General features: G+C 45.9%; 1 long non-coding RNA gene across 1 annotated transcript; it reads right to left on the minus strand.

The window, feature by feature from the left end:
* Window positions 1–1,012: 1,012 nt before the first annotated feature.
* LOC148050307 (uncharacterized) lies at window positions 1,013–18,942 on the minus strand. The gene is made up of 3 exons (XR_015701248.1): window positions 18,813–18,942; window positions 7,321–7,419; window positions 1,013–1,132 (listed from the first exon to the last, which is right to left on the minus strand). It is a non-coding gene; the product is annotated as an uncharacterized LOC148050307 (long non-coding RNA).
* Window positions 18,943–23,682: the final 4,740 nt, after the last annotated feature.

A 23,682-nucleotide genomic window follows, 5' to 3' on the forward strand; every position in this document is an offset into this window, starting at 1 on the left:
AGGAATTGCCCTGTTTTATGAAAGTGTGCTCAGCATTAATCCGCCACGGACATCTGTCATTCAGCAGGCGCCACCCAATAAAAGTGCTTAAAATGTTCTGTTCCTCAATTAAAATATAAACCAGAGCTGTTTAAGGGCTTTTACGAGGTGATTCCTATTTACCTGACAGATTTCCACACTGAAGGAGCACGAAGTGGGATTTCAGTTTCTGATCAGAAGCGACGGCTCCACAAAATAGTAAAGCTTCAATTGTTTTAATGTATTTCTTTTTTTTAAGTTCAGGATCAGTAAAAATCCATGAAGAAGAAAGAAATTCATACACCAGAGCAAATTCAGAACTAGGAAGGGTTGTTGCTGATCATGCACTCTATACTCCCCAAAAGGAGCCAGATCGCTTCGGCTTGTACGCTGATGGAACAGGGGAACCAGAACAAACCTCTGGAGCCTGTGTCAGCACCTGCTAGCCTCTTCTTCCAAATTTCATCTGGCAAAAGCCAGGAAAAAGGTGCTCTGCTCTGGTCCGAAACAGCCTCTTATGAAGAGGAACAAGACTATAGCAAGACTAATTCTCCCATTTTCCCCTGACGAAACACTGCATAAATGTTCTTATGGTTATTCCATTGCACATGGATATCTCATCTCCTGTCCTGCCTTACTATGGCTCTGAACAAAGACCTTTCTTTTTTCCTCCTGCTACTTAAGCAGGAGCGGACCCTACACTGAAAACAAGCATTTTCACAAAAAAAACCCCAAACAACTCTACTTCTCCTTGTTCCAGAGCCTCAGAAACTCCCCTTCACGGGCATGAGAGATGCCACTTGTCAATGGCAGTGTGGCCGCTCCAAGCACATCTACTTGGGGTCAAAGAAACAAGAGTGCCCATTGCTCTTCAGTGCCATTACTACGGCTGCTGCAGTAGTAATGATAAAAGACTCTCTCTGCCGTTGGGTAGAAGCAGCCATGTGTAGCCTCACCATTATTTCCCTGTTACTCACCTGCACCTTTACTTAACTGTATCCTGTCCCTCTCTGGTACATCTGCTTGCTGAACCACATTTGGGAAGCCGCTGGCAGCTCATGTGGGAGGCTGGCAAGCAGGGAAATGCTGGCCTGATCCATCTTCAGCCTGAAAACTGCAGAAAAGGCTTTGCTTTGTATTATGCTTTGTACAATGGGCTGATCCATGGTCTCCTGTGCTCCATCCTTTGGCAGGCCATCACTTCATCGTACCCAGTAAGCCTCGGGATGGAGGAGGATGGCAGTGTCAGGACGAGAGAGTTGTACCCTTACAAGACAAAGCCTTCAACACTGAACCTTAAACCCAAGCCTCCTGCTCTTGCCAGGTAACAATAATTTTTGGACCGATTCTCCCTGTCTTACATTACCGTTAAGCTATTGTGTGACTGTTCATCACACCGCGGTCGCAAGCAAAGGATGGAGCCTGTGGGGCTGCGCCAGGGGAAGCGAAGGTGGGTGGGTTTGCCCCGCTCTTCTCCATAGCTGGGTGCCACCCTGCTCCTCCTTGCAGCCGCTTTCGGGTGCCTGCAGCTCCACAGAGCTGCCACATCACGTAATGACCCTCACAGCAAGACAAAGGGGGATCCCACATCACACCAACCCACCCTGGGAAATGCAGCATTCTCCGAGGAGCTTCAGGTATGCTATGTTCTTCCTGCTGCACCTCGCTGACTGCCTGCACCAGAGGTAAAAATAACTGCTGATACTAAGCCTCGAGTTGGTGAGTCTCTGCTGAGCTGCATCATTATAATCTTCCAGGAGAAATGTTAATTTCATTTTAAAATTGAGGAGAGGAAAAGCAAAGAGCAACTAAACCCAAGAACAGGTAAACAACTAGCTCCTGGGTTTTGCACTGCAGGTACTTGGAAGAGGCTTTCTTCCTTTAACTACACTGCTCAGAAAACGCTAGGGAATCTTATGTTAGTCCTTAACTCAGTCTGTTGTGTGTTTTTTTTCCTCTCCAGCAGCAGCATGAGTTAAGGATGAGGCATTAGCCCTAGCTGCGATACCCCCACTGTCAGTTGAAGTCAGATTCTTCATGTTATTTATATGTACCCTTTTGTAAGCATATCGATTACACAAGTGAGTTCTCAAGTGCTCGGGCACTCAATACAGCCACACAATGGAGGAAAGCGTCCAGGTTAACACGGAATTACACATGTGCTGAACATACCAGGGGACAAGAATAAATAGTGACATGTACAATTCAAAGCCACATCTTCAGAGCTTTCTGTTTTGTTGCAAGGCAGCACCTCACGCTATTAAAAATAAAACCTGCATTTTAATTTCCAAGGTGTAGCAACCAAAGTTTGTCAGAGTTATTCTTAGCCATGGCAGAATTGCCATCTTCAGGCCACTTTTGAACACACCAGATTATTCCACGATAATCCAAAATCCAGTGCAAGCTCCTCCCTCCCCTCTGTTCGTTTTACCCTTTGCATTATGAATGCTGTGGGTAAGGACTGCCTGTTTCACAGGGGGCTTGGTATCACAGAAAGCTGGTTGTTGATCTCTGGATGCCTGCAGGCCAGCAATCTGTGCTACAAGTTACCCCTCTTAAAAAAAATAAAAAAAAGACAAGTGGATAGAACTGATACAAGCATCTGTAACAAGCTAATTGGACCCTTGTGGGCAACATAGCAGATACAAAATTAAAACAAACAAAACATCTCGTTGTACAACTGTACTTTCAGGACGATTATCACAAAGGGATCCGTCTGGATTTTTATTTTAGTTTTGTTTTGTTTAAAAGGACCTAATTATGGCCAGAGCTGGAGTATCACAAGTCTGTTTTCATCTATAAAGAAAGGATATTTTGCCTCTGAACCTGAGAAATTGTTAGAAGTTGGTAATTAGTATGACTTGTTAATAGAGTTTGGCTGTGATTAAGCTGTGATTGAGTGTGAGTTTGGTTCTTGTCAATGCGAATGCCTGTAAGGTTGAGAGATGTTTAATGAGACACCTGTTGTCAGCAGCACCCGGTGGGCTTTGTCGTGCCTGATTGGAATTTGTACCGCAGAGGAGCGGCAGCACGCCGAAATGCGGCAGCAGGCGGGCACCCGGCACCGCACAACCCTGGCTGGCAGCTCAGTGGCAGCGTGAAAGGGCCCCAGCGTAAAGGAGGGTCGGGCCCGCTGGGTACGTCCACCCCGCTGCAAGGGGCTGCCCCTCAGTGAGACTGGGCTTGTACCCTTCAGCGCGGCCAGAGCCTGCACTCGAATGCACCGGGGACGGGCCGTGTCCGACGGGTCACGGTGTTTGGTATGATACATCATCCACATCTGTGGCCATGCAATTACGTCTGATTTGGGGAGTGCAACAGGCAAAAAATGTTGACATCTTAATTTAGTCACTACAGGACGTTGGCCTGTAGCACCGTGTGATGGTGGGTCTTTGGGAGAAGAGCAGAGAGGGGATGTGGCCAGGCAGGTTAAAGCCCCCCACCCAAAATGTCCAGCCCTTGGGTAGCCAGCAATACTGGGTCTCTTTAAACTATGACATTGATGGAGACAGGTTCTTCACAGCCCAGCCCTTGTTCGTCCTTTCCCTTGGGTATCATCCTCAAGGAAAAATGTCCCACTGAGCGACCTCAGTATCTCCTGGGTTTTGGCCAGAGAGAGTTTCATTCAGAGACTGCATTTTTGTCTCAAAAATCAGGATAATTTGCCACGTGATTCCATGTAACCAGTCCCCACACCAAAATCCAGGCCTGATGATAACTTTGTGTATTTGGACTGCATACAGAAAATATTATTTCCCCGAAAATGTCTGTTAAACATTTTCAAGTGGCCATGACTTGAAACATACCTTGGTTTTACATGCAAAAAGCCAAAGAAGCTGGAAGCAATCAAGCTGGCCACTGCCACAGTCTTTTAATATCTAAGAAATGCCTTAGCTGGGAACAAGAGCAGAAACATTTCGGCTCGTGTAATGTCCCTCAGGAAGGAGCCATTGGCTTTGTGATGAATCTGAGCAACCACTGGATGGCATTGCTCTACACGAATGTACCTGTGAGCGCAGGCAGCTGAGTGAGAGCAGGCTGCTGTGCCAAGGAGATTAATTCAGAGCCGAGAGGCTCAGGCCACCGTGACCTCACTAATCCTTTAAATAATATTCAGACTTCTCCTAGCTGTCTGGCTGTGAGGTCCGGGCAGAGAGTCTGGTCAGAGGAAACAAAGCTGACATCCCAAAGCAAACTTACTATTAGGCTGAGTGCATTTTTCTTTCATTTTATGTTAGATCAAATGTTCAGCCAGTTTTTGATGGCCTTCCTTCTCATGAGATGGGAAAAAGAATCGTTTGTAATTTATGACCATGTCAAACTATTGCAGGGCAAGTGCACCTGGCCAGTGAGCGATGACTTGACTGCAGCCCTGATCCAGCAGACGTGCTGGCCAGCCAGCTCAGCTTCACAGGGCTCACGTGCTGGGAGTCAGCTAAGGCTGTTTAGCTGAGCAGGTTATTTGTGTGTAGTGTGAAAAGCAAAACTAAACAAAAAAGAAAGAAAACTGGGTGTCTGGCATGTTCTGCTTTGATGTGGGCTCCAGAATATCGAGACCAGGTTATCATCCCGAGTGCGGTGCCTCTCTGTGTGACAGCGGCCTCTCAGCACGTGTTAATACAGCTTTGTCTTCTGCTACATCACTTATTGATAAGGAATCAGATGGTGGCCAAATAACCTGATGTTCATATTTTCCCCCGGGGGGGGGGTCTGTGTTTCTTTCATTAACGACGCTCTGCATTGGCCTAGTTCTTTTCACAACTACATCTGGCCAAGCCTATCTGAAAATGTCATTGGCGCAGTTCATGCCCAAAAGAAATCTGCTGATGGCTTTGGAGATGCAGCAGGATATTTGGAATTGCAGCCCCACAGAAGGTGTACCTGAGGGGGAATACAGTATTTGTGAGGGTCAAGTCTGAAGTCAATTGACAGTCATAGCCAGCACATGTATCGTCAAATTAGGATATAACTTATGATCAAGTGAGTACTTGTACATTGGCTGCTAGGTAAAGCCATTCTGGACACAGATTGCCTATTAGTATTGCCCCAGTTTTGACCAGTCTAATAAATTTAATAATCAGAGTCAATTAGCTAACTCCAATTACACTGGGAGTAAAATTAGATCATCAGTTCAAGTCCTGCAAAAGCCCCTACACTCCCACTTCTCAGCCCTGTACTCAAACCCCTATGTCACACTCAGCTGCATTTTTAAGTACTGGAGAGGTAGGATGAGTAAATCACTTTATAAAATAAACGTTACATTTCTTTTATGACCCCATTTGTCTCCTTTTTCTGGACCTAACTCCTAATCCAAACAACAAGAGAACTGTATCCATCTTGATCTGCTCAGCAGTCCACTGGTAAATGCTTTCTACTGTCAGAAATGCTTAGGCTCGGTGGGAAATTAAGGTTGTATCAGCAGTGGACTGTTCAGGTCCCACTTCTGGTGGCCACCACTGTGCTACAGTGACTCCAAGAGGAGGCCAGGACAACTGGTGTTGATTAACTGCTTAATGTTGCTATTAGGAACCGCTGCTTGAGGTTTCTCGTATCACCCATGGGGAGACCTCTACAAGTGACACAAGCCTTAAGTGGGCTCAGTGGTTTCAGTCTCTTTCCATTGACTTTAGAGGAAAAGGCAATTTGCTGCCAATTTCAGCACCTCAGGGCTGTGTTTGAACACAGGTGGGATAAATCTGAATATCTGCATTTATTTAACAGTCAAGGAGCATGAAGACTAAAAAGAAGGATGCTTCCTATTGCTCCTCCATTGCACAACAGGCTGTCTCTGGAAAAGGTCCCCTTGGACCGAGCATTCACGAGGGATGGCAGAAATCCCAAATGGGGTGCGCACTGCTGTGCTGGCTGTTTTAAGGCAGATCCGTACAGGCAATCAGCTCAGCACACAAATTTGCCCTGGATCTTTCTAGAGTCAGGGCAACTCTCCAGACCTCCAAAAAGTCAAGGTGACCTTGGAAACTGCAGGGCAGTCCAGAACACTGTCAGGCAAAGGGAATTCAGAAAAATGAAATTCTAGACTAATTCCAACCCATTACAAAAGTCTCAGGAAAAAAGAACTGTATCTGCTGAAGTGGCTCGTTCTGTTCAGTGGCACAATGTAACGGGGGATCTGTCACTGTCAGCACTGCTCTTGTCTCGCTGAAAGCCACGGTGCCTTTCACAACCACTAAATAAAAATTCAAGCCAGCTGTCCCACCTGCCAGAGCAGTTTCTATTCTGGGCTCTGGTGTGCTGTAGGTATTGTGCTTATTGATCAGCTGTGGCTTATTGTCCCTTGACATTGTTAGGGAATATTCTCCTGGTTATAATTGCTAGAATGGATACAGGCAGAACGTTTCAAACCTGGCTTCAGCAGCCCAGGAGGGGCTGTGCTAGGCTGTGGCTACCTCTCCAGGTCAGACTATGGCGGGATTGGTACAAAATGAAAAGGACGCTAAAAAAGGAATGTTTTGAGAAGTCACCCAAGTCAGAAAAGACTGGGGGCCTCCCTGACTCTAGCTGTCAATAAGGTGTTAGATAGGGGAAGATTAACACCCTTTAGCAATGATACAGCTGTTCCATTGAAGGTGATAACATGCAATCAGGGGAGGGAAGAGTCTAGCAGGGAATAATGAACAGAGCAAGGGAATATTAGCAAAAGGGAAGTTTTTAGCCCAAGAAGCTGAAAAAGCCTCTTCAAGCTGAGTATTTTAGTGGATATAAATAAGTACAAAAAAACCCAGAGCCTCACTTTAGGTCTGCAAAACAAGTTCAAATATTTACCCCTCTTTTTAAAGTCAGACTGGGTCCTAGGAAGGAGAAAAGTAGTGATAATGTAGAGAATAGTCTCTTATCTGCCTCGGCAGTGAGCGTGCAGATAAACACAAAAGTCCTTACCCTAAAGAAGGCATGTAGAATCTCCTCCTCTGAAAACACAGTAAGTTGTGATAAGAGAAGGTTTGGGAAGACAATAGATTTAATAGTGGAAAGAACCTGGTATTTTGCTCACTCTTGTCTTCCATGGAAGGGAAGCAGAACAATGAATTTCTCCCTCTACTGCTAATGGCTAAAGGTAGAAATTAGTGTTTTGATATGCCTTCATCTTTTCTGCTGACCTGACTGATCTTGTCCACTGCATCAGGAACCCCCAGGTCAGTACAACAGCAAAGCTTTCTGCCGGGGGCTGTAAGACATCGGGATGCTTCATACGGAGTTAAATGTGGGAATTAGATGATGCCAGTCAAGGGTGCAGTTCCACAGTCAGCTTAAGCAGATGTGAGGCCAGGTTGCCACCATCCTTACCTCTCTGCTCATCCTGTGTACGAACAGCATTTCTTCAGCCCATGTGGCCCATTCCATGATCAGATTTTGGTTGGACTTGAGCAAGACGAAGGTGTCTAGCTAAGAGATGGAGAAGAAAATGGGATCACCCCTTTAGAATGCAGCGTAGGCTTAAGCCGATCATCAACCATACTGTAAGGAGAACACAGTCTTCATAGGCAGTGTTTGGGGGGGGTCTCATCTAATACCCACACTGTGCCTATGTGCAGAGAGAAGCCAAATCCCACGGCGCTCACTGAGAGAGGGAACATTTTAGTCGATCTCTACCAAACCCTTCAGAGCCCTGAATTCCTGCTGGGTAGGAACTGAGAGCTGCCTATCTATCCCCTACAGGAGTCAGGGACCCACGAGCCCTTTGCTGCCTCACTCCCCACTCCCGATCTCACTGATTACACACAACCCATCTGAAAAAGAGATTATTCTTAGCCCCCACAGCCCCAAAGCTGGCAGGTCCTGTTCCTCCCTGCCAGACACGGGCCAGTCGCCCACCTCTGCTCGAACCTGCCCCATGGGAGCATCCCTGCTCCCTCCGTGTCCTCTGTCACTCTAAACTCCTCCCTGGCCACCCGGCACGAGCCATTTCTAGGAATAAAGTGAGACAGGCCATGCCACTGGCTCGCAGGGAAGCGACAACAGCTACATCTGTTCACTCTCTTCGGCGCTCAGGAGCTGTGACATTGCTATCGGTACAGCCTGAAACAGAACAGGCAGGAGCTCCAGGGAAGAGGAGAGGGTCTGGATGGAAACAATAACAACCGCAGGGACACCACCGGCACCAGCGGGAGCAAAAATGTTGCTTTACCACTTCTGAGTGCAGCAGAGCATATGGACAGTCTGGGACTGTTGTCAGCAGCCCAGAATGGGGTAGCTCTGTTCTGGCAAACTCCATTTTTTGTCTTTATGACCAAAGAATAGTTGCATGTTGGAAGCTCTGTAGTTGCTAGGGAAAGAGCCGTTAATATGTTGGCAACTGAGAAGTCAGCCAAAGCAAATGCTGAGATAAAATTACTTTTTCCCACTTCTGTTTCACCCCGAGTGTGTCATCCAGTGTGTTTTCTCTGCTCAGGGTACCTCATGCACACTGTGCTGTGCTAACTTCTTTGTCCTTTTTGATTTTATTTTTCACCTTTCCCAACCACGACTCCAAAGAATAATATAAATCTGACAGTCTAGAAAGACTTCTTACATGATAAATCCCTGCTTGCTGGCAGAGTAAGACTGCAGACTGTTTTGCTCCTGTAAAAAACTTTTCTCCAATAGCCTGAAAACAAGAATAGCAAATAAAATAATAGTGATGGTAATGGTGAGATTGTGCTGCTAAATCAAAGCAAGAGAACAGGAATACACCCACGGGAGGGAGATCCTACAGACTAATTATTAATTTGGTGATGGAGCTCAAGGGTGCTACCTGGTTCCCAGCACACAAGAGGTTAACATGCTTCTCCCTGCCCAACGCTTGGGGTAACTCCATGCATAATCTCATTCCGGAATAGTAATGGCTTTTTCCCCCACTGTAGTTTTAATCTGCTGGGGCAGGCAGTGGCTTCCCGGGTAAGGCTCTCCCCTTCTACGCTTGCAGCCTGTTTCTCCATACCGATCCGTGCAGCCCTCAAGTCTTGCCCACACAGGTGACAACTCCAGTTCTGGAGGGGTTTATTCCAAACCAGAACAAAGTATTCTTATTGCCAAATAAATACATCTGTAAATCTCCTGATTTTAGAATAGAGTTCACAAAGCAATGGAGAGAATACAAGGTTAGCACCCCTCCCTCCCTCCCGCTCAATCCCCATCCATAAATAACAGTGCAGCTATACAGAGAAGATGAGGTTTTGTTTTTTATCAAAAGCCCTCAGTTTTAAAGCAACTGTTCCCAATTCCCTCCAGTAATTCCCCAGGCAGGTCCCCTTTACCCTGCTACACAGGAGTATGGCTCCAAACCATTCTTGAATGAAGTCAGTTCTGCTTTGCCTGGTTGTTTGCTCTAACCCACACCACTTACAGCTATTTTCAAAACTGCGAAATAATATAAAGCCACATTTTGTATGATCATGCAATACCCTGCAAACACAAGTATTCATTAAAAAAATAGTCCAGGCGCTACGACTGCCGGCTTCTGATTCCACTGTCACACAGGAACATTTTTTTTTTCCATCAGAGGATTTTTTTTTTTTCATCATGAGACACCGAACAAAAGTCACGAGCAGTTCCTCTGATCAAAAGAAATCTCTGCTAGAGTCTGCGGCTTGTTCACCCCGTCCCTTCATGCAAGCCACTGTTCATTTCATTGAATGTTTGCTCTGCTCTACAGTTGGCTCTTCAGAAAGTCAGAGCAAATTCTGCACTCTACGCTAATACCTTGAGAACAAATGTGTTGTTTCTATCAGTAGAAAAGGAATTTAACTATTCCTGGGACACAGAAACCTTGTACACAGCCGTTAGCAATGCTGGGATCTGTTAACACTTTGCCCATACATCAGTATGGATGTACCTGGCCTTGTTCTGGTGCTAATCAGTGTTGTAAATAGCAACGGTATTAATTTTCAAAATGCTCTGCTTTTATTTAACATATCAATTAAAGTCCAAAAAAAACCCCCGAACCTATATGTCAGCCAGTTTGAAAGCCTTCTCAATCCCAAGCTCATTTTCTCCACAGATCTTGTGACTATTCATATAAACACAGGGTCAGCTGCAGTGCTGCATTGCGTATATCTGCTCCCCGACACTCTCAGCGTCTCTGAACACACCTAGTGACTTCAGTCTGCATGCAGATATTGTGCAATAATTAACTAGTCACTTAATTATAGGTAAAGTATTAAATCAGTCTACTCTGAAAGCCTCTGGAAGTGTAGGAAGAGAGTTTTGTGAGGACAGAAGCAGCATTTGCTGAATGTACTTTGGATAACTTCGGTCAAACCATGAACTACACTGCTTCAGGTTGAGAGATCTACAGAAAAATGCATCGCTGTTTTGCATGAGACTGAGCTATTTTTTCCACTGGCTTCCATGCTAATTTGGAACAAAAACACGAGCATTTTGACCTTTTCCATTACAGAGAACGAGAGCGTGTCTCTGAGGCAGTGGGAAACATGAAATCAGGAGCTGGAATACAAAGTTGTGGCTTCTTTTTAGAAAACTGAAGAGGAGACTGGAACCTCAAAGCCCCAGAAGAGCCAGGAATCCTGGACTGCCGTCCTCACAGCTTGCTGACTTCCAACATATGGATGTGTGAAGGAAAAAGCCCTGCTGTGGAAGTCCCTGATGAGCGTGAAAGTCTCATGTTGTAAGCTCCCAGATGACCATCTACAGCCCCTGAACAGAAGCCATAAATCTCATAAAACCAAATATCCACTCGAGTCTTTCCACTACAGGAAAAAAAAAAAAGGCAGCTTGGGATCCGATGCTCCCAAAGCTTCCCAGCTCCTCGCTTCTCCCTGGCTTGGCAGATGCATTGCAAAGGAAACAGGAGCCAACGAGGCCAGTGGCTCCCAGCACCTCCCCGAGCAGCTGTGATAAAGTCAGCTAATTGGTAGGAAAAAGCAGATTCTCTTGTAACTTGGTCAGCATCTGACCCATCAATTTTCTTTAATGGATAACTGTTCCTTGAGGGAATTGCATCAGCTCCAGTCACTAGTGTCATGATAACCACAAGGGTAACCATGAGCTTTATATCATGTTTGGGCATAAAACTCCAGGTCCTTCACTAAGGAAGAAATAAATCATTATCCAAATTTCACACGTGGTGAAACTGAGGCACCAAGATGTGAAGTTCCCTAACCAGTGTTGTTCACCAATTCACTGGTCCAGCTGAGTCTGGCTGTCAGCTCTCCCCACTTCTGCTCTTTAGCATAGGCTGTTTCCATCCCGTCATTGCACAAAGGCAGCCATGGTGGTAAAAGACCATAGACTCGTCTTTCTCACCTCTTGAATATTCAGTATCAATGCTCAAATATGGTTTCAAATGCTTTAAATATTCTGAACTTTTTATTTAAATGAAAGAGTGCTCTTCAAGGTGAGGGAAGAGTGAGAGTCTTATGCTTTCTTTGTCTGGAAAAAAACCTGTAAATGTTTGAAGAAAATAGCCCTCCTCATTGATTCAAATGGAATAATTGAAACTCCATAAATAGCTATTAGTTCGGTGATGAGAAGGCCCTATTTAGTGAGGCTAAAGGATTAAAGAGGAAACAATTTGAATTCCTCAAGACGAGCTCCCTCTTTCACACGCCCTCCAAAACCTCCTCCTCAACTCGATGGCTGCCCGGCTGACTTTAAACTGCGAACACCGACAAAAAGGGGATGTTGCATCTTTTATAAACAGCCTTTTGTTTGCCGCTCTGACACCTGCGAAAAGCAAAATTGTTATTTTCTTGCTGCTTGTTGCTAGTTTGATGCCCGCTCTGGGGCCCTACATCAGAGACACTGTTCAAAACAGGTTGCAGGGGTCCATTTCCGTGGTGTCTGCCGATGGTGCTGCCTGAAGGAAAACCATGGAAACGGAGTTTGACAGGCTCGTGGGGACCTGCGGCTGCCAGAGCCGCTGCCTTTGAGCGCCTGATGAAGACATCACAGAGCAAACACAACATTAAAACACTGCTGGCTGCTTTGCATCACTTAGAATGCAAATCTCTTTGTTCTGCTCGGCCCTTGCGTTTTGTAGCCGAGGAATCTGTGCCATCATCTAACATGGATTTGACGACCTTTTTTCCCTCCCTGTACACCCCCTCCCAAAAAAAAGAAAAATCATTTGTTGCGGGAGGGAGGCTTGCATGGGGATGTACATGTGAAATGGTCCCAGCTTTTTTTCAGTTCCTGAGATTTCTATGCACAAATTAAATGCCAGTATTGCAGAGCAGAGCGGGCTGGGTTGCTTTGTTGCTCCCTGTGCCTTATTTGACTTGGATTCATTTACATGGCAACTCGCAGCAGTAAATTTTATGTCATTTTTATGTCGCAGATTAAAAGGCAAAAGTAATCCTTTATTTGAGCAGCACGTCCCTTCCAACCCTCCAGCCATACAGATGAAAACAGAGGGGAAAAACCCCAGACCTTCCCACCCCCATAATTCCAGTTTTGTAACTTTTTATGCTAAATTTGATCTCTGTGGTTATTAATTCCCCCTCCCTTTGTAAGTGGCCTGTATTTTCTTTGCAGTTTCTGATTGCCTTGGTCAAGGGCAAAACTTTGAAGTGACCCGTGCCTTGGTGCTCAGATGTGCCATTTGGGTGGCTCCTGACAAGCTGTGCTAAATGTGGGGCAGCCAGGAAGGCTTTGGTACTGATTGGAGAAACCCTGATGAACGTCTGCAGAAGGAAGGAGCTGGTGGGGGACAGCAAACAAACTGACCGTCCTCTCAGAAGCGGTAATTTATCATTTCGTTCTTCCTGCGCTGCCTAACTCGCACATTACTCATGCTGGGAGAGGGCTATTGTCGCTAAACTGGCAGCAATGCCCAACTGAGGGCTGCAGCTTGCAATCAGGAAATTATTTAAGCACATGTTTAAATTCTCCTCTGCCAAGATTCAGTAAGACTTAAATGGCTTGCACAGGCATTTAGGTTAGGACTATTCTCAAAGGCTTTCCTAAAAATACAGCTAGAGGCCTTATCTAAGTAGCTTTTCGGTAAGCTTTGGGACTTGGCAGTGAATGAGCCATCTTCATGGCCATACCTTGGGGTTACACCAAAATGAAGCTACTGTCTCCTGCCCAGATCTTTTCCTAATAAAGTTGGTGGCCATTGGGAATAATCCATAGAAAGGCCGCAGTTTTGCCACCCTCCTTTTCAGTGGGATCAGTTCTGCAACTGGGAACACAGGACAGACCCAAGGCTAAAGACATTTCCAGGTCATAGCCAAGTCCTTTTCCTTTCCTTGCCACTGCTACAGTGGATGTTGGTCTATGTCATCTGCAGGTCCATCAAAATTAGGCCTCTTCATACAAAGCTGGAGAATAACGGGCTCCCTAGACAAGGTTTTCTACTGAGCAGCTGTTTTCTGCTTCCAGTACTGGTCCCAAGCTGCTTTGAGTCTCTTTTCCAGCTACAGCTTGGGAGAAGACACGCTTTACAGCATGGGTCAGCTGTGTCTGCAGAAACTATTATTTGTGGGTGAAATCAGTGTGCAGTTATTGGAAAATACGGCCATAAATCTCCATGCAACTGTTGAGGTGATGTCACACAGTATTTTGCCAGTCGCCAAGGAGATCCAGGTGCTCTCGTTTCTCTCCGGTTCCTAAGCTCCTTTGGGTTATGCAAGTCTTTCTCCTTTTACACTCTTTTCCACCCTTTTTCTTTCTTTTCAGGCTGAGTCCTGGAAAGACCTTCCATTTTCTTACGGACTCATTGACTCTGCTTTCCTGACTCAAATCCCTCTGCAAGACCTTGCAGAAGTGACGTCAAAAAAATCACCATTTTGAGGCCACATTTTTTTCCTGCCCATTGATGTCCTCTGAGTTTGAATTGCAGTGTTTAGTTTTAACTGTGAGGCCAAGTTGGCAGTTTCACGACTACCCCAAAGTTTGGTCAGAAAAGAAGAATGAAAACCAGAAAGGTGCCCCAGAATTTCTAAGCAGAAGACAATCAAATTTCCGTATCAAAAAGAGGGCAAAACAAAGGATGTGGGACTTGCATGGAAAATCTTGTAGACAGTTATTTTTTTCCTCTTCCTTTCTCTCACAGTGGGACAAATTCCACTTTTATTTCAGTTCATCTGTAAAACATGAGGAGCCAGCTGAGCGTAGCGTTGGTTCAGAATAAGGGCAGCTGACAAGGGAAAGGTAAAAGGAACTTGTAACTGCTGCAGTTCTCTCCAAGAAATGATTTCAACAAGAAAAACCCTCAAACTAATTTCCAAAGGACAGGGGAAGGCACTAGGACATCATCTAACATCCCCTGACATAGCAGATTCCAAGGTTTAATTAATGCATTAGTATATATATTGCATTAGTATATATGCATTACATATATATTTCAATATAGGCCATCATCTCCTGTTGTCTCAGGCTTTGTAGAGGTACATGATGTTGTTGTCTTCTGGTGCTTGCTTATGAAAGACTGCAAACAAGAGGGCAGCTCTAACAGTCTGGGAGCAGAGTTAATGGTCAGGGCACGGGTGCAGGTGGAAGAGCAGAGCATGGAAGGGCACCTTGGCTAGAAAAAGGCTAGGACCAACTGCTTTAGCTCACACGTAAGATGTCTCAGGTATTTTTCAGGTTTATATATGTTGGAGACCACTGTGTGTTACTTTGATTCGGGGACCATGATACCTGAAGAGTAAAGCCTGCATTTCATACACAAGTTAATTTCCAAATGTTTCTTTGCTCTCAAAGACTTTGGAAATTAATCTTCACGGCAAGCTGTAAAAGACTACTTCATCACCAGCATGTGACACTTCCCATGGAGCACCCTGCTCCTCTCCAGCTGCACCTCCTTACACCTGAAACCCTAGCTTTGTTTCTCCATCTCCTTTACACGGAGAGGTACAGTGGCACAAGGCATTTCCCAGGGACCTGTCCCCACCTAATACTGACACTGCTCAAGTGGAGCCTGAATCCCATCAGCGGGAAGGAACCCTCCCATCCAAACAGCAGCACTGATCAGAGTTTGGGACTCCCAGTATGTTATAGTTTGCAAGTCTACAGCTCTTAGACAGAGAGGGATATTCAGAAACAGCCTAATTAGTTGCATTTTCTTTTCTAACCTCAGTCAAAAACCAGTCAGACTGTGCTTTAGATTTTGACATCCTATTAAATGCAGAACACAGGCCAATAGCTTCCATTTTCCCTTGTGATGCTACAGACTCTTGTTTTTATAGTTTGACAGAGAGACGTAATTAGGCCTCAAAAAGGACAAGTCTAGACTATTAGTTCCCCACAGAGGCTCCCTGGAAAATCAGAACCCACAATTATTCTCCACTTTCCCACTGAGGCAAATTTGCGGATATCTGCTCTCCTGCCTCAGATATCCTGTTCACAACCTTTAAGCCTGTGACTTTACAGTCCTGTCACTTGAAGGGCACAAGGGAAGAGACAGGGAAGGATGATGCCGGTGTTGGACTTTCAAAAGGGACAAGAGCAAGTTAAGGACAATATATGGCATCACTAATGCTAAAGGTGTGAGTGCTTTTCAGTGCTGCAGCCAGAGAAGCAAAGAAATTTATTGCCATATTCCTGCCCCCTTCATTGCTGCCCAACAGATTTGGGCTTTTTAAAAGAAAGTTCAACTTTTCATCTCCATCACATGTAAAATGTACCAGGCACAAATTAACAGCCTGAGCCTGATTCCTTTCCAGGGCAAGGCATTTAGTGACACAGGCACTGGGGTCCTTGCCCAGTCTCCTCCTCTGCTGCTGAGTTACCAGCAGCTTCACTTTTCTGAAGATCCCTTAGTCTTTCTTTGCCAAGTGGTCCATACCAGCTCCCCCTTGCTTTTAGTTTCTAAGTGCCTGGATGGTTTCTGTACCTCTCCTGTTGAGCAGCAACCTTGGACACACCTGAATCAAATGAGCTCACAGCCTCAGTATGAGCACGGAGCACTGGTCCTTTGTTTGTTTTTGCAATAGCATCATATTTCAGATGCATCTTCAGTTTATAATCCCCAGTAATCCTCAGATCCTGCTGTGCCAAGCCAGCAGTCCCTAATTCTATGTAAACCATTCTACAGCTGTCTTTATTATATCACATGTTCCTGTTTTCAAGCCATTTCCCCAATCTATCAGCATTGTATTGAATTTTAATCCTATCTTCCAAAGTGTTACTCAACACATTGCCTGGGAATTCGACTCACAAGGAGCATCAGCTCCTGTTCCCTCATGCCACCTGATTCCCATCGCTAACCTCGGTGCAGGGTCTGTTCCTGTGCCAGGGATGCGCAGTGCAGAATACACTGCTGCTGCCTACTTTTTTTTTTTTGTTGCAGCGTTGTCCTTTTCTATGTGGGATGACAAACCTACTCAAGACTATTTCGCCCAACGGAAAACCCTGGACGCTTGATACCACAGAAATAACAGAGCTTATTTGCCCCTCAACAAGTGCAATAAAATGTTTTCCATGTCTAATAATAAAGGTTTATTTCTCACTTTGGCCACGGGTTATCACATCCCTACCAGGCTGCCACAGAAACCGAAGCGCTCCATCACCCCGGGGTGTGCAGTTGCTAAATGTCCCCATCAGTGACACTGGCACCTCTTCCGTGCCAAAAGGCCATCAGTCGTGGCGAGCTGTGCAGATGCCGACTACAGCACAGCGCCCTGTAAGCACTCAGTTCGACCGGCCACTTGTGTTCAGCCTCTCAAGCACTCAGTGGAAGTAAAATGCTTACACGATCCCTCTGCCTACGAGGCCTTGAAATCTTTAGGGGGCCTGGCTTTGCTGCCTGGTTTTCCATTGACAGCCTGATAGAGACATCACAAATCTCTCCAAAGGCCAGTCACTAGGTTTCTTTCAACATCAAAGGGTGTCAATGTTCACTCTGCCTCGGAGCCTGGGGCAATATAAATCACACATGAATAGGTGAACTGAGTCTTTGAGGTTAAATTCTCTCTGTATATACAAATTCTCCTTGGATAACTGTTATTATTGTGTATCAAATATTTTCTATAAATCATAATATTCCAATTGAAAACAAAGCTTTACAGGTGAAAAAAAGGATGAACTAAGGTGTTGTGGGAAGAGAATTAACTCATTTTAAATATACAATGGTACTTTCTTGGAAGAAAAATTGGTAAACTGATGGGTTTTTTTGTTGGGCTCTTTCAACATCCATAGTTACATTCATGTTTTCTTGGACTGAATTGAGTCTCCAGTCACAGGGATGTGAACCGCCTTCCCCGGAGCAGATCCGGCGTGTTTCTTCCCAAAAGCGCTTGACCCCCAGCCAGGCTCATGCCTGCCCGTGGAGCATCTGCTCCCCGCGCTGCTCCTCCTTCCGCACAGCTCTCGCAGCCGGTTGGCACACGGCGCGAGCCGGGCTGCACAGATGCCGTCTCCTGGCACAGGTCATCAGCTGGAGCAGGCGAAACGCCTGGGTGGTGGCTGTTCGGAGAGCCTGATTCACCCTGACTGGCACAGTTGTGGCACCTCTGCGGGGGGTCTCTACCACCTCCAAACAGGAGACAGGACAGCTGGGGCTGTCAGTAAATTACACTGCACAAAGATAGCTCTCATGCCTGCCTAGCCTTCTGCAGGCAGGGCCCTGGCAGGAGCTCCCGTGTCAGTGCTACATCAGCACATTCGCACGACACCCACGCTGCTGCCAACTGGCCCTGCCTGCTCCGAGCAGCAGTTGCAAGCACCTGATGCTGCTGCGGAGAGAATTTGGTCCAGCATCTTGCAGAGTATTCAACAGATCATCCCATGGGAGAGAGTGCCAAGTCCCTAGGGGTTTTGCTGTTCCCAGGAATGAAATGGCTATTAAATTCAGGCCATTGACTACTCGATAGACTTGTTCAGCTCCAAGCCTCCCTGCATCTCGCCTGCACTCTCAGCAGCCGGTTACATCCCCCTGGTTCAGCAGGGCAGGGATTGAAGCAGACGGCAGCTCGGCAGCCTCTGCATCCTCCTGCAGAGCACACAGCTCGCCCTCCCTGCCGCGACTGTTGTTCTTCACACCAGAGAGGGATTTTTCCCTTGGGCAGCCACCCAGCGAGCCTCCAAGGCTTCGCACCAAGCAGAAACAGAAGCTGGGAAACTACCTGCTCTTAAATGGTGTGGGTTTAATGAGAATTTTTTTTTTATGACCTTTGCGGTAAATTGCCTGTGCTTGGTATTGTGTTGGAGCAAGTAACACCCAGCAGAAATTGTAGCAAGGCAGTAATTGCAGAGTAGCTGTCTAAGAACTCTGTGCCATCAGGCAGGGATTTTCATTTCATACATTAGTCACAATTTGCTGTCATAGTTGCATATAATCAGTACGTTCCTTTGAATGGGAAGAAGGAAAAGTGAGCGAGAACTGCCCAGCACTGGGGAAATGCATGGAGTCGCTGTGGGTTGTGTGGATCTCCCCGTCACCCCGCCAGCCAGCCAGGGGGCTGCATTGCTACTCGAGTCACATATCCCTTAACACAAACTCGGGGATTAAGACTGGAAAATGTGTTTGCCTGACCATTTCTGGAAGGTTTTAGTGAGCTTTGGGTGGATTATACACCAGATTTTCCATTGCTACTGCCCAAGCTGCAACAACGGCAGATTCCCAACCATCCTAACGCAAAGTGTCTTTTTTTCTTTGGAAAGCTGTTACTTAGAAATATGGACTTCTCAAAGGGATCGGGGGGACTGCCTCTCTGCTTTGCTCAATGCTGCCATATAAAACACATGCCCCTACAGCATTACAGGTATCACAGAAACAGTCATTGTTGTTTCATGCTGCACTGTCCCCCTTCTTTTTCACACCAAAGTGTCCTCTTGCCCCTCAGGACCGTGTTTGTGCTCTGATTACTGTCAAATGCACGAAGCTGTTTCCCTACCTTCAGATCTCTGAGGTTCTGGATGCCGTATCCCAAGTTGGTTTTGGTTCCTGATTCCTCCCGCAGCTCCTCATCATTGCAGCCACCACAGCATGCATGAGGGTGTGAGCCTGTGCTGTGTGATCTTCTTGAGAGGTTATCAGGATGCCCTGGCAGGAGAGACAGCCACGTCAGGGACAGGCACTCAACCGGAAAGGGCAATCGCTTCTGTCATGTGTTGCTAAAACAGCCTGTGCTTTGGTGAGCAGGGGACAGGCTGGTGTCATTAGGCAGAAAGCAGCTTGAAAAGTCAGAACTGATGGTTGGAAAAATTCCCTCATCACCTGATTTGGTGCAGGAGATATTCATCACCTCAATCCTTCAAAGCCAGCACCCACAGCTAGAGAAGAATTATGCTCTGGCACCCATAATATTAATCCTTTTTGGCACAACACTGTTAGAGTCAACTTTTCGGGCTGTAACTACTGGGAGAATTGTGCTTCACCAACAGCCAGAGAGTTTACAGCTTTCTGGTCTGTGCTCCTAGATGGTCATACTGAGCCCATTGCTCTGGTACCTCCATGCCGCAGCCCTGTCTCTAGCTTTTCACACAGCAAGAGAGAATGGCTTTCCCTGAGATTTTAAACAGCCTTAGAAGGACCATCATGGCATTTTTCACTCATTTGCATCCACCATGATGAAATCATGGTGTGAAAATCTTTACGTTTCAAATAGTGTTTGACTCTTTCTCGGTTTTTTTTGACACGCAGTCTGCTCGGCTGCAGTCAGGGAATGATTACCTTGCAGAACTTGTACCTTGTCCATTGACTCGCTGGGCCCATCTCATGTCTAGCTTAAAATCTGCATAATGAGAAGCAAGCCATTTTCTTTGCAATCCATTCTCCTGTTCAAAGCTTCTCATGTGCCAGGTTGTTGTTTTTTAATCACACAAAATGGTATATATTAATGAGCTCTGAAGTTACATAAAGATAGATCTAAAGCATAAAAACACTAATATGCCCTGTAGCATTCAGTGCTTTGAACACGGAATGGCATCTGTGTGAGAGTGTGATTGCATGCAGCTATGGAAACCAGCGCCAGAAAATGAGGAAATGCTGAACAAGTGGTGCAAGATTGGAAAAAACCTGGGAACAAAGATATGCCATTTGCATAAAAAGGCCTGGTTCGCTAGCAGCCCGAATTGTGCAACTTTCTGCTTTTAAACGATTATTTTCTGGTTCTGCTAGCAACGTGTAGATTGTCTTTATCCTGAAAGAATCCTCTCGCTCCAGCCCTCAGCAGAAATAAAGGGCGAGCTGGTTCCCAGGTCAGATGTGGCTATTCCAAATGGGACAAGTTTTGCAACCGTGGAAAAGTGCAAGGCCTTTCTTCGTCTTTGCGTTCATCCTGAGCAATTTCCTTCTCATTTCCAGATGGTGCCAATTAAGAGTAAGAACCCCTGCCCCAACGGTTGTTAACAAAACAAGCACAATCTGAGACTTTAATGAGTAAAACTAGAGTCACATAATATGCCCAAGAGAAGCCAAAATGAAAAGAACGACTGCAGTTGGCAAACACTTAGGTTGCTGGGTCTTAAAATTGTAAAATGCTAGCATTGGAGATTTTATTTTTAATACTGAGGGCTGCCTTCTACGGCCGAGTTCAGTGGGATTATTTTGGGGCTTAAAGATAAGCGCTTGGATAAACCATTCCAATCAGTGACTGAGGCAGGACTTAAACAGTAAAGCTGGGCCATATGTAATTCATATTAGAAAATATTTTTGTAATGTATTATTGAGTTCATTTTATTAATCAGTAGTTGGTAATTAGGATAGCATCCATGCTTTCCAAAAAAAAATTGGATAGCCCTGGTTGGAAGAGCTCACCATCGAGACCTAACTAAAACCACCGGCTAGAAATGGAAGCTACGTGAACTCAGGCTACAAACCAGATTCACACGTTCTATGTCATGGGGAGGCAATTAACTATCTTCACAGATTACCTAGGGATATAATGGATGATCTGTCACTTGAAAACCTCACCTCGAGGGTGAGCAGCTATCTAAAGAGCATTCTCTAACGCAGCTGTGTGCAACTCTTCTCAATTCACAGGCTTCTGAAAATATTGCTATGGATGATTCAGCTCTTGGGTAGCAAACCTTAAGCTTGCCCTGGTTGTATTAGTTACCTTTTCCTGACTCTGCACAAATAAGTCGTGAAACCTAGGATTTGTGGACCACAGTCCGAAAACCCATCATTTTGCTCAACCCAAAGTTCTGAAGTTGATGGAAGACTGGCTGAAAAAATCCCCCTGTGTGGTGGAAGGGGTCCTTCTGACCATACGGTCTATAAATCCAAAAAGATATGTTGGAAGTGCAGTTGAGAGGAGATAATCCAAGCAAATGTTGGATAACCTTTTCCTTTAATAATCTATTTTTGTGTTGGGAAATATACTGTGGCATTTTTATATTTGAAAATGTTGGACTTTTTTTGTCTGATCGTATTCTGTGCTTGTTTTGGCTGGGATAGAGTTAATCTTCTTTATAGTAGCTAGTATGGGGCTATGTTTTGGATTTGTGCTGAGAACAGTGTTGGTAACAGAGAGATGTTTTCGCTCCTGCTGAGCAGTGCTTACACAGAGTCAAGGCCTTTTCTGCTCCTCACCCCACCCCACCAGAGAGCAGGCTGGGGCTGCCCAAGGAGCTGGGAGGGGACACGGCTGGGACAGCTGACCCCAGCTGCCCAAAGGGCTGTCCCACACCGTATGGCATCACGCTCAGCATATAACGCTGGGCAAGAAGAAGGAAGGGGGGACGCTCGGAGTGATGGCGTTTGTCTTCCCAAGTAACCATCACAGGTGATGGAGCCGTGCTTTCCTGGGGATGGCTTTGCTTGTGTGTGTGGCTTTTGCTTTACCTATTAAACTGTCTTTATCTCACCCCACGGGTTTTCTCACTTTCACCCTTTGATTCTCTCCCCCGTCCCACCAGGGGGGAGTGAACGAGCAGCTGTGTCGGGCTTAGTTGCTGGCTGGGGTTAAAACATGACATATTCAAAGCCTGAGCACACACCAGCTGGTAGGATTCTACATCAAAACCCATACGATGCCCATCATAGCATAAGCCTGTTAAAAAAATGAAGGAAGAAATACAAAGATTTCAAGCTATTCTTCTATGCCAATTTACAATATTTGCTTCCTTCCTTCCATGAAACACCAGCATGGAGCAGAGCAGGTTTAACACCTTTACATCACATGAGATGCTCCAGTCTTTGTATGAAACCTTACAGTCTGCTGGCCAAGACGTGGCACTACAGAAACACCCTGTGCTGTAACTAATTAAGAGAGGGGTGGGCTTTTTCCCCTCATCTTCAGATCTGATCTGTACAAATGTTGCTGCTCTGAGTACATGACAATAAACAAAATGCAGTTCAAGTTTCTCAGCACACCCTGTACTGTTTGGGCATATGCAGCATCGCGCTCAGGCTTATTAAAGAACTGGCAGTTCCACTTGCAAGGGGAGCTGTAACCCTCCCATGCAAACCTCGGAGGTTGCCTCTCCACAACTCAGAAGTTCTCTCTTATCTCTATTTCTCTTGTACTGCTAACTGAGGAGCCTGTGAACATCTAGGTTTAGGTGCTCACTCGGGAATGGGATCACCAGGCACTTATGGCCAGCGCAAATGAGAAACAGTTGCAACTATGACTTATAGCATGAGCTGATATATTCCCTCATTGTTTTAATTTTGCATCAAAATTTAAGATGACCCAAGCAGTTTGTAACTCAGCATACATTATAACAGTAACCCTCCCAGCTCAGTAGAAGAGATGGATGCGTATGGTGAGGGGTGCAAAGTCTCCGCAGGCAGCTACCTCATCTACCAGGTTCATACAGTACGTGTATAGGCACAACTTCACAGCGGGGCAGAAACAGAGAAGTGGGGTTGCCCTCCGTGGTACCGTGCCCTGTCACAGCAATGCAAACAACACAGTGGATCAGAAGAGGTGGAAACTAATGAAGGACATGGGAGATAAGAGCAGTGACGGGCAGACCAAAGGTCCATCTAGCCCAGTGATTTCAGATGTCCAACAGCGAGTACGGGGAAAGAGCCGGTATCATAGGAGAGTATTTTGTGGCCCACTCTCCCAGAGGCTTCCTGAACAGGGATGCAATCAGATCATCAAGTGTAACACCCACCAATTTTCAGCTGGAGTCTCCTCCTTAAACCTCCTGTTCTCCCCACCCTGAAACCACCAAGCTTATAATGTGGCTTGGGAAGCAAAGCAGACGTGCTCCCAGACTGTCCTTCAGAGGATAAGCCTCTGCCATGGCATGAGAAGATCCAGGGCAAAACCTTAAACTCAAAACTCCCTTTGAGGGACATGTAGCTCCTCATAAAGTCCTCATTGCCAAGGAGTGTTCTGAGAAATTCATGAAGGTCATGTCAGTTCTGACAGTGAGGTGACTACCTCAAGCTCACATTCAACTTCTGCTTCCCTAACGCCAAGAAGCTAAAGCTGGGTATTTCTCAGCATCCCCTATAGTTTGTGCAGCCTTCCAGGTTTTTCGTTGCTGTTGTATTTGCTTTGTCATTTATCGCCGAAGTGAGACAAGGAACGCAAGAGAGATTCAGCAGATCACAAAGGAGCAAATAGAAAGGAGAAGCTGTTGCCATTTGTGCTGAGATAGCCTTAAGACCGCGTGTGTGTGTTTGTGTGCAACTCGACAGAGGGACTGAGAGCCCCTGAGGTGACCTGTTGTCACGAAAAGGTCTGCACTGCTGCCAAGACGTCATGCCACAGAGGTGCTAAAGCCACTCTCAGTTCCTCCACAGTTGCTGCTAACCAGCATCAGTGCAGGGCCAGCTGCTGTGGATGGCTGAACGCGGGGATG

This window comes from Nipponia nippon, unplaced genomic scaffold (assembly GCF_047370975.1).
Source record: "Nipponia nippon isolate SJK-2023a ecotype South Korea unplaced genomic scaffold, ASM4737097v1 scaffold_9, whole genome shotgun sequence".
Taxonomy (NCBI): Eukaryota; Metazoa; Chordata; class Aves; order Pelecaniformes; family Threskiornithidae; genus Nipponia; species Nipponia nippon.